This window comes from Lagopus muta, chromosome 14 (genome assembly GCF_023343835.1).
Source record: "Lagopus muta isolate bLagMut1 chromosome 14, bLagMut1 primary, whole genome shotgun sequence".
Taxonomy (NCBI): Eukaryota; Metazoa; Chordata; class Aves; order Galliformes; family Phasianidae; genus Lagopus; species Lagopus muta.
The window spans coordinates 3,026,056-3,040,539 of record NC_064446.1 but is presented as its reverse complement, the minus strand read 5'-3'; positions in this window follow the sequence as shown (position 1 = coordinate 3,040,539).

Below are 14,484 nucleotides of genomic sequence, written 5' to 3'. Positions count from 1 at the left end.
AGAGATTTTTAGGGATTTGCATTATGAAGAGACAATTGAGAAATAGTTGTCCCGTGGCAAGCTCGTCCTAATTAGTACACAGTAACACCTTTCTCCCCAATAAACCCTGACGGGAGCTGAGATCTGTCACGTAAGAAGCAAGCCGGTCCGTGGAGCATTCCTCGTGCTGGAGAAGCGATTCTCAGCCGAAGTGCCAAGTCACAGCCACAGCAAAAACAGATCTCGTGCTCCCCATTTTCGGCTCGGTACTGCATAATTGTAGCTTCCAGCCATTGGAATTGGTGGCACACTTGTTTGTTCGATGAGGTTTTGTTTGCATTTCGGACTCTCGCATCGGAAGCGGAGGTTCGTTGAGCCGCGGGCTTTCCCTTTGTTCGCAGCGCCCAGCGGCAGTGCGGGCATCCCGCCCCTCTGCCCGTGCTGCGCACACCGGGCACGCTGCAGGGCCTGGCATGCTAACGTGGCCAGGAGCAAAATCATTAAAATACCAAAAGAAGAAAAGGTTTGGTGCCTCCCGAGCTGCGGAGGCGGCGATTTTCCTCTCTCCTCTGCTCCGCTTCTCCCAGATACGTAAACTCTGAAGAAGCTTTACTTTTCTGAAACAATCATTCCGTTGTCCCTGGGCTGCATCTTTTGGTAAATTTATTGCTGGCTATTTAGAAAAAAAAAAAAAAAGAAAGAAAAAAAAAAAAGCAGAACAACAAACCGAAACTGAAATGCATTTTGCATATTAACACGTAACTCTTGTTCCTGTCTGCGCCGTTTGGAAATGGTTGGATTGCTTTTATAAAGAAAAAAATGGCTAATAAAATTGGCCTCAGCACCGTTGCTTTGCAATTCTTATGAACAGTAAAGTGCTACTTACAGTCATTGATGTTAAAAGCTATTTCTAAATTATGGTGCCATTTATTATCTCTAGTGTCCAAAGTAAGTTTAAATGATGCTTATAATTCATGTTTTACCAAATTTCCCTTTCCCCCCGAGGATACCTCTGATTAACTTATGCACATTTAAGCGCTTTTTAAATTCTTCTTTTATTGCCATTATGCTCTGAAAATCTCAGCGATTCTCAAAAATGGGTAATAAAGTTGAGATAAAATGCTGCAGTTTTAGATCAATGCTGACATATCGCCGCGGTGATTTCTTCAGAGCTAAAGCGATAATGCTTCATATTTACAGAATATATACTCGGTTATTACTACGGTATTACCATTTTGTTCTAAGATGAAATGAGTAATTTACCAATTTATTAAACAGTTACATTTAAGTATTGCTTAGGACATTAGCACACCAATCTGTTTACTTAGCTTGAAGAGTTACCATTAAGAAACCCTGTTTATTTAGGTAAAATTTGTAATGATTGTGCCCTCCATTAAGAAACTTATTTTTCTGCAAGCCTAATTGCCTAGAAATGAGTTTCTTCTTATTTACTGTGGTGCATTCTGCTAAGCCAGCTAAAAGTGTCACCATCGCAAGCAGTGCTGGAGAAATTAATAATACATATAAGGAACAGTTTTAATTAGTATAATACCAAACGTTACTAAAAGATTTATGATCCGGTTACAAGTCCTAACGATCGCAACAGGAAAAGGTCTGAAGGGTGGCAGCAGCAATCTGTTAAAAATAAACACACGGTGCAGAACTGCCCCAGTCTGGGATGGGGGAGAAAGTCGGCTTTGCTGCCCGAGCCACAAGGCTTGGTCACCACTGCTGACAACCAGAAGAAACGCCAGAGGCAAAGCAGGGAGAGCAAACAGCATTTTGGGTCAGAGGGTTTGGGAATCACCAGCCTCCCAGCATGGAGCTTGAGCCATCCTGAGCGCTGTTAGAAGACGCAGAGCTGCAAGCTGCTTTCCAGCACTGCTCTCTGAGCAGCACTGCTCCGCGTGGAGCAGCCAGGAGGGCCGGCAATGAGCAAGGAATGGTGGTAAATGCTCTGTGTCATCCGTAAGTGAATCATAGCATCATAGTGATGCTGTTCTCGGGGATCCTACCAGGAATGCACATTGCTTGCTTGGATTTGGGAACCTGGGGCACAAACAAGCACTGCAGCTCGCTGGTGTGTTTTCTCCTGGGTTTGGCCTCCAGCAGTACTGCCAGCAGTGAGCTTCCCTCCTCAGGTGTGGTTTGGGAATATCCAGAGCCCATGTGAGAAGCTGGCCTTGTCCAGCAGCCCCATCAGGCTACCCAAAGGCAATCTGTGCGTGTTGGCTCGTGCTCCCTCTGTCCATCAGGAGCAAGGTGAGGCAGCCAGCAGCCTGCAGGTGTGCGGTCACACTGGTGGGAGTGGGGTCATTCATTGTGAGGGGATGGGAGCTGAGTTCCCTGGGGCAGAGCAGGGAGCAGCATCCCCAGTGAGCGTGCTGAGCCCAGGGCTGGAGTGAGCGTGCAGGGCATGCAGGAGGACATCTCATTGGGCTTCTGCCATGCACTGGCTGGGGCAGTGCTCCTCCAGTAAGGCGTGCCTCATTCCTGCTATCAAGAGGACAGTGTGCAAAGACACATTGCTTTTCCCTCTGACTTTCATGCAGAGTTTGTTTTCTATATGGAACAAGTAATTGATGGAACATCTCCTGTCCATTACAGAAGGATGTTCCACGCCTGTCACAATCAGTAAGTTTGGCAGAGGTGAGTGGATTCCAGTTCCCCATTTGCTTTTGCTTGGCTGGTGGGCGGCTTGCAGGCAAAGAATTGTAGAATCATAAGAAGACTTGGGTTGGAAGGGACCTCAAGGATCATGAATCTCCAGCTCCTCAGCCACAGGCAGGGCCACCAACCTCCAGATCTGGGACTAGACCAGGCTGCCCAAGGCCCCATCCAACCTGGCCTTGAACACCTCCAGGGACGGAGCTCCACAGCCTCTCTGGGCAGCCTGTGCCAGCACCTCACCACTCTCTTGGTAGAAGAAGCACGGGGTGACGTGAGCTGTGGGCTCCTCATGTTCCTCAGCAGCAAAACCCCTCCTCGCTCAGTGCACAGAGCCCTTTGTCCCCAGATTCAGGATGCCATGGTGGGCACAGACCATTTCTTTCTGAGTGTCTCTTTGGAAGATGTGGGAACAACAAGAAGAGGGGTCACAGGCTGAGCCTCCTGCTGCTGCTGCCAGAGAACAAATGAATGTCAGAGGTTTTCTGAATTGTCTGCAAAATGCAGATTTTTATTCATTTTTATTCATTCCTAAACTTTGCGATGTGACTTTCCTTATTCGTTCCCAAGGCCAGAAAAGGAAACACCGTATTTATTCCTGCTAATGCAGCAATATTGATTAAGCCATAAAGCGCATATAAATACATATTGACTCACATTACATTAAAGTATCTATCACTTACTACTTATTCCTCAATAATACTACAGTTATGTAAAAAAAAAAAAAAAAAAAAGCATTAAAATTGGCATTACCTCAAGGAAAAGAGGATCTGCCGTCATTATTAATATTAGGTTTTGGCAAAGAAAAGCTTTAGAAAGGATACAAGTGTTAAAAATGGAAAAGCACCTCCTCCCCCAGCAGGGCTGAGACGTTCCTGGCTGCAGCACTCATCTGGGGGTCCTGTCCCCTGCTGACAGTGGCAGAGCAGAAGCAGCACAGCATGGTGCAGGGCTGGGAGGTGTGTGCACGCTGCTCCGAGCCCACGCTGCTACAGCAATAAAGGCCAGGAGAGGAATTTGTTAATCCTAACATTTCTCTCTTGCAGAACGCGTTGGGCCTTTTCCGTGCAAAGAGAAAATCCAGCAAAATGCTGTCCACATGGCTATTCTGTGCTTCTGCTTGTCTCTCCTTTTCTTTATAATTAGCCTAATGCGATATCTGATCCCTGCTCTTCTTAGCGTTCGTGTGCCGGCCTGACAGGGCCGGGGCTGTTATTCCTTAGATAAGCTAATCACTTCTTAATGACCTCACAAGGTATCTTTGCTGAGCTGCGTAAAGAGGTTTAACTTTTCCCGTTAAGGTCCGCCTGCTGGCTGGGGTTCTGCTAATGTGTGCAAGGCATGTGCAAGGCGTGTGGCATAAGTGCTGGGGTTGGGATGGGAGAAGCTCACAGTGCTGCTCCGAGCTCTCCTTCCCAGCACCACCCAGAGCCACATTCCCGGGAGAAGCAAAGTGCCCAGAGGCCCTTCCAGCCCAGTGCCACTGGTCATGGCACACTGCTCTGTCCCAGCCCAGGCAGCTCTCATCATGGAATCACTCAGTCAGTGAATGGAGTGGGTTGGAGAGCTCCTTAATCATCCAGCTTCAACCTGCTGCTATGAACGGAGTTGTCCCCCATTGGATTGGGCTGTGCGGGATGCCACCCAGCCTGGCCCTATGGCACCACAGCTCTCCGGGCAGCAGTGCCAGGGCCTCTGAGCAAAACATTTCTTCCAAACATCTAACAGAAATCTCCTCTCTTTTAGTCTAGACCCATTCCCATTTTGTCCTGTCGCTATCAGACCACTCCTCCTTCTCTGGAAAGTTCTGTCCCCAGCATTTATAAGCACCTGAAAGCACCCACTCGGCAGGAACCTGTGCTCTGTGCTGACAAGGAAAGGGCCATGCCGGTCCGGGAGGTTTAATTTCACTGGCTGGCTCTGATGTCAGTCTTATCAATGATATCTTTTCCTTCCCAGTAGCATGTTCTAATAAGAAACTAAATCACTAAGACAAAAAGCTTCTGGCATCTCCATCTTGTTGGCTCCTACTTCCATCTATGGCATGTTTACAAGAAAACATTTATCGCCGGCACGCTTGCTGGCAGCGAGGGAGGAGGGAGAGCGGAGCAGAGCAGCATCTCAGCCTGTGCTGGGCTGCAGGAGGAGCCCAGGGCTGTGGGCATACGTGGGGACATGTGGGCTCGCTGGGCTGCCAGCAGCACAGCCTGCTCTGCAGGCAGCGGGACAGAGCAGGACGGCGGCTGGTCCTTCAGCCCTGGAAGGTCCCACTGCAGGGCTGAGGGGCACAGCATGGCACACAGGGAGCTCTGCCCCACTCCAGGCTGCTGCTCACGCTTGTGGCTTGCATCTCCCTTGCTGGTGTGGCATGATGGGGTCCCAGCACCAAGGGGGTCCCATCTGAGGAAAGGCACAAGTGGGCCCAGTGCCCCCACAGACCCCACAGGGAGGTGAGCAGCTCTGGGCAGCTCCGGGCAGCCCTGCAGCACTTCTGCCGCTCCTTGCAATTAGCAATTAGCAGAGTTATATGCCTTCGGTGCCGGTTGCAGGCATCAGCGAGCAGTTCTGTTTCTGCTTTCTCCCCGCAGCTTGGCCTGACGCTTGTGCTTTAATAGCAGATGCTGGAGGATAATTAGAGCCGCTGCAGATAATGCCGCGGGCGATTTGCTGCTGCGTGTGGCGTGGCAGGGCTGGCACCGTGTGCCCAGGGCTTCCAGCGCTGCGAGCCACGTGCCATGAATTTTGGAGGCGGAGGAGAGGGGATGGGGAATCAGCAGTGGTGGGGATCCCCCCAGAGTGATAGATGTGGCACATGGGGTGCCGCTCAGCCCATCCTGCTGCGCAGTCCCACAGCTGGGTGCTCCCTGCAAGCAGGTGCTCCAGGCCAGTTGGGATCAGAGGCTGTAAGGCCAGGAGGCCATGGGGCTCCCAGCAGCTCTGCAGCCCCACAGCGCTCACCCCACCAACGCCTTCGCTCTGCTGCAGTGCTGCTCCGCTCCCCCTCGTTTCCCTCAATTCCCCTCAAAAACAAACAAACAAACAAACCCAAAAACCCATGGTTAATGTAATATTGCCTCAGATTGCACTCCAAGGAGCAGAAAGCCAATTTTGGGGGAATGTGAGCCAACCTACATTTAACTGGAATGCTGATATTTACTGTTGCAGTGATTCGGGCCCATAGCATGGGTGAAGTCACTGGCTGGGGATTCAAAGTCCAATTAGGCAGTGCTAATAGAGGAGGCGGCGATGCTTCATTGAGAGAAATTACCAAAATTGTACTTTTAGGACAGTCAATTAGCTGTGTTTTGACAAAGCAACAAAAAGATGAAACTGAAGCCCTTGAAAAAAGAATGAGAGAATTCAGAAGGAACATGTCTGTTTGGGGAATCCTAATATTTTTTGTTGAAATCATTAAGTGAAATTAAATACTATTTTAAACCAAAGGGATAGAATATCTAATTAAGATAGAAAAAAGGTTTGGGGAAGGGTATTGTTGAGGGGATTAGAGGAATGGTTTACAATCCGTGTTGACTGAGGCGGAGCCCAGAATATATTAGGTATATTAGTAGAGGGGATGGGAGAAATCCCCTGACGAGGCCCTCCGCAGCCAAGTAAGGATTTCTTTAGGGTGACTCTGGGCCCTGATGGTTATGTTTCTCCCGAGACCTAAATCCCCACCTTCTGGCTCTGCTTCAGTCCCAGCCCAGCAGGCTCCTCCAGAACTGAGGCTGGGTGGTGGGCTGGGCTGTGGGCTCCCTCCCGGCTGCTTTTAGGTTGGTTTGGGAGCTCCTGGCAGCAGCAGCCCCTCCAGCACATCACCTGGGAGGGAGCAGCCTGGCTGGGCAGGGCAGGGCAGGAGGCTTCCTGGACAATTTCTAAGTAACTCTGGATGATTTTCCAACGTTTTTCATCCGTGGCTCCACAGGCTCCCACTGGTAACTCACAGCTCCAGCAAAGCCCTGCAGCCCAGAGGCCTCTCCTGAAGAACTCAGGTTTTGACCTATATCACTGTGCTGTTTAATTCGTTTGATATACAGAGACAGTTAGTGAAATATGCATGCTATATTATATTAAAGAGAAATGTAACCTTCAATTGGTATCTGATGTGCACTTTGCAATAACTGCTATTAGTTGTCTATAAAACTCCTAGACATCATTTGATTTTATTACCATTGTATTATTTTACTTGGGAACATATAGAAGGAGTGGTGATTGCAGGTCTTCGAGCGCTTACTGGGAAATATTTAACGCAGAATGTTTTATTTATTAGCGTAAAGAGACACAATGGATTGTTGGTGATTAAAGTGATGATACTGCTGCCATACTTGTCAAAAATATAGACCTAATTCAATAGAAAGGCGACAGTCAGTCTCCATGTTGATCTATGCTGAAGCAAACTGCCTCTGAAAGCAGTACAAAGCCTGAATCGGCCTCTTAATTTTATGCTCTAGGGCATAGTATAAAAAAGGGAATTCTTTCTAAGTGCCTGTAATTGCATGTTACCAGAACCTAAAATATAAGCCAAATTTTTGAAATTATAAGTGTTAAGCTTTCCATTTCAATTCCTTCCCCTCCTCCAAAAAATCATCACAACAAAAGAGACCTTTAAAATGCCTCGTTATCCCACATCATTAATAAAAGATATGGGCATACTTAGCCTTTAATTGCAAATGTACATTTCGAAAGAAAATACTTTTATTTTTCTTCTAAAGAAATCGCTTTCCCTCTCTCCCAGTTGCCAGTGCAGGTCCCAGCACTGTGCTTCCACCGACCAACCCCAGCCTGCTGGAGCTCTGCTGTAAGGACACAGCATTACTTGTAGGGAGGTCAGTGGTGCAAGGCAGATGGGCATCGCTGGTCCCAGGACCGACGGTGTGATGGAGCTCAGCATCACTGCAGCTGGGTGAGGGGTGGCAGGAAGCTTGGGATGTGCCGCTGCTGCTGCTGCTGCTGCATCCTGCTGTTTGCTGTCCTGCAGAGCTGCAGTGGCAGGGGCTGATCTTGTCCTGTCTCCTGCTGAGAGCTGTGCCCGGTCCCAAAGCTTGGGGCAGTGTGGCAATGCCAGAGGGGTCTGAAACCAAACCTCAAATATTCCAGTGGGGCAGCTTCTCCAGTGGCAAGGGCTTTTGTCCTTCCCCTGCCCCATGCTGACACAGACTGAGATTTGCACTGGCACACAGTAGCACCTGCCTTGGTAGGTCAGGTATTCCCCTTGCACTTGCATGGATTAGTGATTATAGCTTCGCTCCTCTGAGATGACAGCAGGAAAAAAAAAAAAAAAAAAAAGATTAACCATTTTGTACATTTGACGGCTTCATTGGACAGGCAATAAGTCAATACAATTGAATTGGAGAAGATAGTGTTCAAATGCTATTATCTGGCTCTCCATTATTGAGCTGGGATCCTCTGAGTGACTTGCGGAGGTACCTGAGCCTCCAGGATTCCCTTCTCAGGAGCCTGCTCCTCCAGGCAGCCCCGCACACCCCACAGAGCTCATCCTTTGGGGCAGGTCTGGAGGTGGTGTGCCACCTTTCCTCTGTCACCTGGTTGGGTTTTTAGGTGCAGGCAGGATCCCTCTAACAGCAGGTGAAGGATGCCGTGCTTGCAGCAAGACAGGAGAAATTCACCCGCAGCACCAAGCGTGGTGATGCCATGTGTCCCTGGGGAGCCTTTGGGGCTTTCCAGAGCTAATCTGCTCCTGTGGATATCTGCTTTTGCTGTCTAGAGGCAAGATTACCAAGGTGCAGCCATGGCAGACCTGTGGGATTTGGTCATTCAGGGCTGCTTGGAGACCACAGCGATTTCACCCGGAAGAATTCCCTGTGTGGTTTGGGAACCCACATCTTTCCAGGAAGGACGACGGCGCTGTGAATTGTGGGGTTTGCAGAAAGGTGTAGGCAGGCTCTAGAACAGCTCAGAGTACATTAAAGGCAGATTCAATGTTGATTAGATGGGTTTTGACCCCAGCAAAGCTGCCCTTTAATTAAACCTCCCTAAATGAAAGGCAGATCAAACCAAAACTTCAACTGCAAGAATGGCTGCTGGCTTTAAACATTTAGTTAGCAAAAGAATCTCTCCAATACAGCCCCTTCTTTGCACGTTTTAATATTCCAGAGTCACCCTTACACAGCAGTGTGAAGGTTCAGATTCGTCGATTGCAGCTTCCATCCCTTCTCATAGCCGAGGTCTTTCCCCAGCTCCATTACGTAGATAAATTTTCCTTTTGCCATCTGTAATTTCACAGTGCCCTCTCGTGTACGGACACCTCCAGTGCATCACTGCTCCAGCACCCGCTAGCGCGCACCAGCCTGCACGCACAGCCCTGCTGCTTTGCGTTCCTACACGAGGGCATCACATCCAAACTCAAACCCAGATCTCCACCGCACAAACATGGACTTACCGAGTGCCCCGAGAGCCCTCAGCCTTCCCAGCTGTTAACTAGGTAAGGGTCCTGGCCACCCGATGGTGAAATCGGAGCCTAAAACTGCAACAAACATGGATTTGGGTTGTCACTGATGAGAAAGATGTCTGGAGCACGGGTCTTTACAGGGCTTGGGAAGCAGCATGTCTTGGTGGTGACACCTCAGAGTGAGCCAGCATGAGGGCAGGGTGGATCTGTGCTTTCTGGAACATTTACAAGAAAAGATGGGCCAAAAAATCCTTCCTCTATCTCTGTTGATTTGGGTGGATGTGACACTTGTTTTGGAAACATACGTCTACAACAATGTGATTTCATGTAAAAACAAGGCTGGTGGGGCTCTGTGAACCAGGGGCACCCTCCAGAGCAGTAGGAGGAGCAGCATCAGTACCGTGGCTCTGCAGAGCCCCTCAGGTGCCAGCAGCAGGTGGCAATGAGGCATACCAGGTGTAAGGGGCCTGAGACTCCCTCAGCTGGCATTGTGCTCTGGGACAGCTAATCTTGTGCATTTGCAGCTGATGAGAGCTTCCATTTAGCTCATCAACACAGCCTGTTGGTGGGTGGTGCAGTGACCATGAAAGAGAGATGTTTCTGTGAAGCTCATGGATCCTGCTGAGCTCAGGCACCCTGTCCTCTGCTCAGCTCCAGCACTGCCCTGCATCATGGGCAGTGCTCAGGACGTGGGAGATGTCTCTGCCATGTGCCAGGCATGCCAGATAGATGAGAATGGGAATGTACACGAGTGACAGCCTGCAAGTGGGCAGCACGTGGGCAATGCTAATGCTGGGAGTGCCAAGGGCTAATTGGTCTGTCAGCAGCTTGCTGTTAATAAGGCACTTAAGGCAATCCTTCCCACCTCTAAACCCCACCAGCCATGGAACTGGGGGGACTCTGGGCTCTTGCTGAGGTGACAGAAATGGCAGGTGATAAGTAAAGGGACTGAAGAGCACTACTTTGTAATTAAATGTTAAAAGGCACCACAATGAAGGTAAATGAAATTGATGGGACCTGCAGGAAGCCGCTCAGATGTGTGCAGTACATCTGGTTGTGTCAGGACAGTTAACAATTTTAGTTAACAAAACGAAGTGAAGATGTTGGCAGGAGGGAGCTCAGCAGCATCTCGCCAGAGATTTGCAAATAGAGAGCAAAGCCTGAAAAGTGCCATACGAGGCAGATGGGAGCTCTCATTGCAAGGCTGTTGTCTGCACTCAGACTTCAAATTTGGAAATAATTTAGAGATATTTAAAAATCCCCCCCTTTTTTAATTTTTTTTTTATTTTTAATTTTCCCCTGAGGGAGCTGGAAGTCCTTTTTAATGCAAAGGGAGTTCTACGTTCTTTTGAGATCTAACATCAAGTCAGGCTGACTGTGGTATTTCCCCACCATATCTCCCCAAGCACTTCAAGAAGTTCTTGAGCCAGAGCCTGCTCTCTGCTCTCCCTTCACTGATTTATCATTTGCCATGAAAGTGCCCAACACATGTAAGGTTCTGGTGTCCCCAGCATCCTCTGGCTGCCACTTCTACAGTTTGCACTGTGTGAAGATCTCACTCCTTCTTTTTTTCCTTTTTAATCTGCCACCTACAGGCTTCACTTTCTGCCCTTCTATCTCTTCTGTTCATGAGACAGCTGCCTGCTGCCCAGTCTCTATGCTTCCTATCACCAAACTGCCCTTCATGCCTTTTTCTTTTCACAGGGTAGGACTACTGCTACCTATGGAAGATGGAACGGTATCCTGCATGCATACAGTGTCCTCATGGTATTTTCTGTCTCTTGCTCTGGGGATGGAACTGGGATGGTGAGGAAATGGGGCCTCTCCAGATTTCTGAGCAGAAATTGCAGATTTTTTTCCTTTATTTTATTTTATTTTATTTGAGGGTGTGTAGGGAAAAGTGTAGGAGTGGTGGAAAGAGGACCAGAAGGACTTGTTGCATGCTGGAAATGTGGGGCTGCTCTGTTGCTCTAAGCTGGGGCAGCAGAGAGAATGTTGACCATTCTTTTGATTCTCTTGGCATCTGTATTATCACCTTTGTGTACCAGTGGGAGCTTGGGAACAAAGCATGGCCTCTGACTGATGTGCTTGAGGTCCTTGCATTGCATGACTCAAACAACATGTGGGCAAGGTCAAGACCAGGAGAGAACAAAGGGATGAATAAGGAGAGATCATTTCTTTCCCTGAAGAGGTTTAGTTTGAATGTGGAAGCTGCGAGTTGTGCAGGAAATGCTCTCACTGAGCCAAATGGGGTCTGGCACACCGGACACCACAGCTCAGTGGTGTTCCTTGGTCTGTGAGTTGATTTGGATCACCTCATCCCAGATCTGCAGGTCTGTGTCTGAGTGCTCCCAGCCTCCACCGTGCAACACCTTCTGCTAAGTAACCCCTGAGCACCAGTGCTGGAGGTGGGAAGACCATCCGGGAGACCTGGAGCAATGCAAGAAATGCAGGGGATGAGGCAGGCAGGTCACAGAAGCTGATTTGGGGTCACTAGGTGGTGCTGTTGATCTTGATAGGAGAGCAGACAGCTTTGAGAGGATGAAATTTCCCGCCTGAAGCTTGCATTCAGAGCATCAGCTCAACATTGTGTTGGACTGACAGCACCCTAGGTGCCTCTCACACAGCAGATGGGTCTGTGCTTGGAGCCCTGACACTCAGATGGAGTCATAGAGTGTGTCTAACCCAGGAAGCTCAGGACTTGGACACATGCATGCTGTAGGCCCACCTTGCAGCCTTAGCTCTACCTTTTTCAGAACCTGTGGAAGCAGTGCGTGAGGAGGTTATCATAAAGCCAAAGCAGAAGAAGTAGCAATGAAAAATGACCAGCAGAACAGGCTGCTTTATGTGGAGTGCCATCTATTCCCTCCCCTCTCCGTGGCCTTGGTCACTGACCGATGCCTTGGTCAGGAGAGCTCGTGCACATCTGCACCAGTGTGGAGCATCACCTCAGGACTGGGTTCATTAGTTTAACGAGCAGAGGAGTGTTGGCAACTGGAAGCAGATATAGCAGTGGTGCACAGCAGCAAATGATAACCCAGTGGGAGGCACTGCAGACCCTTTAAAGGGGCAAGGCCATTTGGTGGCTGAGGAGCGTGGCTCTGCCTTGCCACCTTCACCTGTGCTTGGCCTGCATTGCTTCTCACTGCCATATTCCTGCCTGAGACATCACAACCCCATCAAATCCAAACTTATACCACTCCTGGTGGAATGTGGTCTCACCTTTGGGACTAGCAGGACACAGAATCTATCTAGGCTTTTAGGCACTTTTTTTTTTTTTTTTTTTTAGGCAAATGATCCAGAAGGCAGAGCAGGTGGAGGTGCAATCTGTGCATAAGGCATGTCAGCAACTGGGAGTGCTGATAGGATCCTGGATCAAAAAAGTTGCTGCAAAGCAGTATAAAGTGCACCATATATCGACTTGCTAAACTCAGTTTATACCCTATTCAAGGACGAGAGACCCTAATTTGGTAAAGACTGGCCTAAATACTGGCAAGGCAGGTGGAAAAATTTGGAATGGATACTACATGTCTTTGAATTGTACCTGGTACACAGATTGTTCCCGCTCTCTTTCAAGGTGTGGCTCTAACTCATGTCCAATATGAAGGCAGGTAAGGAAGGAGACAGCTCTTCCTGCTCATCCCTGCATCAGAGCCATATAACTCAGTGGTAGAAGCATCTTCCTTACACCCTGGCTTTCCTTCCTCCTTCTTTCCCCAGAAGTTGGCCCACATACTCAGCATCTAGCTCCTGTGACACTGAGGCCCTGCGCCTAGCACGTACGATGGTCTGTTGGTACGATTCAAGTTGCTGCAAGAAGCCAGCTTCTACTACCTAGCATTGCAAACAACTGGCTGAGATCTAGGCACATACAACCCATCTGGGCATGAGCCATGTCTGAACCTCATCTGCATGCACAAAAACTCATCATACAGTTTAAATTCCTTTTTTACATAAAGGGACTGACTTTGAGCTAGCTATTTCATGCTCAAAGCTCATTCATACCGCATGTTTAGGCTCTGTACACATTGGTACAGCTCTTAGGGTATTTAATAAAGAAATAAAAAGAAACTAGGTGAGCTCAGATTTTACTCTTGTGATGCTAATGCCAGGTGTAATCTATCTGTGTAATTTTGTGACACCTGAGTGCCTTCTTTGTGGACATCCTTGTTGGTCATTCCTCCATTTTAGAGTTGGATCTCTGAAATGGGACCCTAGCAAACAATGGATCCCTTGGAAGTGAAATGTGAGCCTTCAGAAGAGATAGAGCAGCAGCAGCAGGCGCTGCCATTAGCATGCAGGCTCAGTCGTCAGCCTCCCTTGGCTTCCCTCCAGCACACAGCTTTCTCCAGTGCTGAAGGACCTTCTGATGCAGGCCTTGGGCTGCTCTGCATAAATAATGTGCTGCAGGCGAGGCCTGGATGGAACAGACTGTATACTAAAGGAGAATGAAGAAAACTCCTAGTGCCACCCATGGCAGGATCAGTGGATCCAAAGACTGCGGTAAGGAGGTGAAGCTGAGAAGATCTGCGGCTGCAGAACATCTCAGTTCCTGCTGCTGTGATGCTGGGATTCCACCAGGTATTGCTAGCAGTGACAACAGCTGGCATCACCTGTGTCCCCCAGCCTGCTCACTGCAGTTGCTCTAGGTTCAGTGGAAACATGTAGACTTTCAGGTCTGTAGGTGTTATTTCTGATGTCAAGGAAGGGTAAGTGTTCTGGTACCTTGTAAGAATTTCTCCTGGAGTTCTCTGGGGCAAGAATTGTGGAGCAATACATGCCTGCAACACAGCTGAAGGTTGTGTCATCATGTCAGTGTGAAAATTAAGATTGCATAGGAAATCTTTATTATGTCTGTAACTTCTGATAGCTTGGCTGCAGCCATGCTGTGGCTTTAACCATGTTTGAAATGCAATTTCCTAAGTTTTGTAAAAGCTTACTAGAAAGAGAATTCCATTAAGGGAAACCATGTTGACTCCGATTTCTTCCTCAGTTTTCCCAGTGCAGCTATTTCTAAATCACTTGTAAGCTTTTTCAGCTATGCTGACTATTAGATGGCATAGAGTTGAGCAGAATAAAATGATCGATATTGTAATGGACTTCTCATTGTAGTACATGGAACAAGTGATAAACGTCATGATATATGACAGCCCTTCTAAAGCCCCATGGAGCCAAACAAGATGCAGTAAGCATATATCTCCTACTTGCTACCCCTGTTTTGCTTCTCTGCGTCTGTCCTTTGTTTCCTCCCACATTTATTTCCCCGGTAATGGAAGACTGTAATTGAATTAAAAGTGACTTGGTATGAAGTGGAACGTGCTGTGGCTGCACTGCTTCCCTTGATGGGGCTGGGTGGACTCCTGCAAGCACAGGCTGTGCTGTGGGCTGCGTGGAGCATGTGTTGGGATGGTTTTGAGGAGCAGCCATGT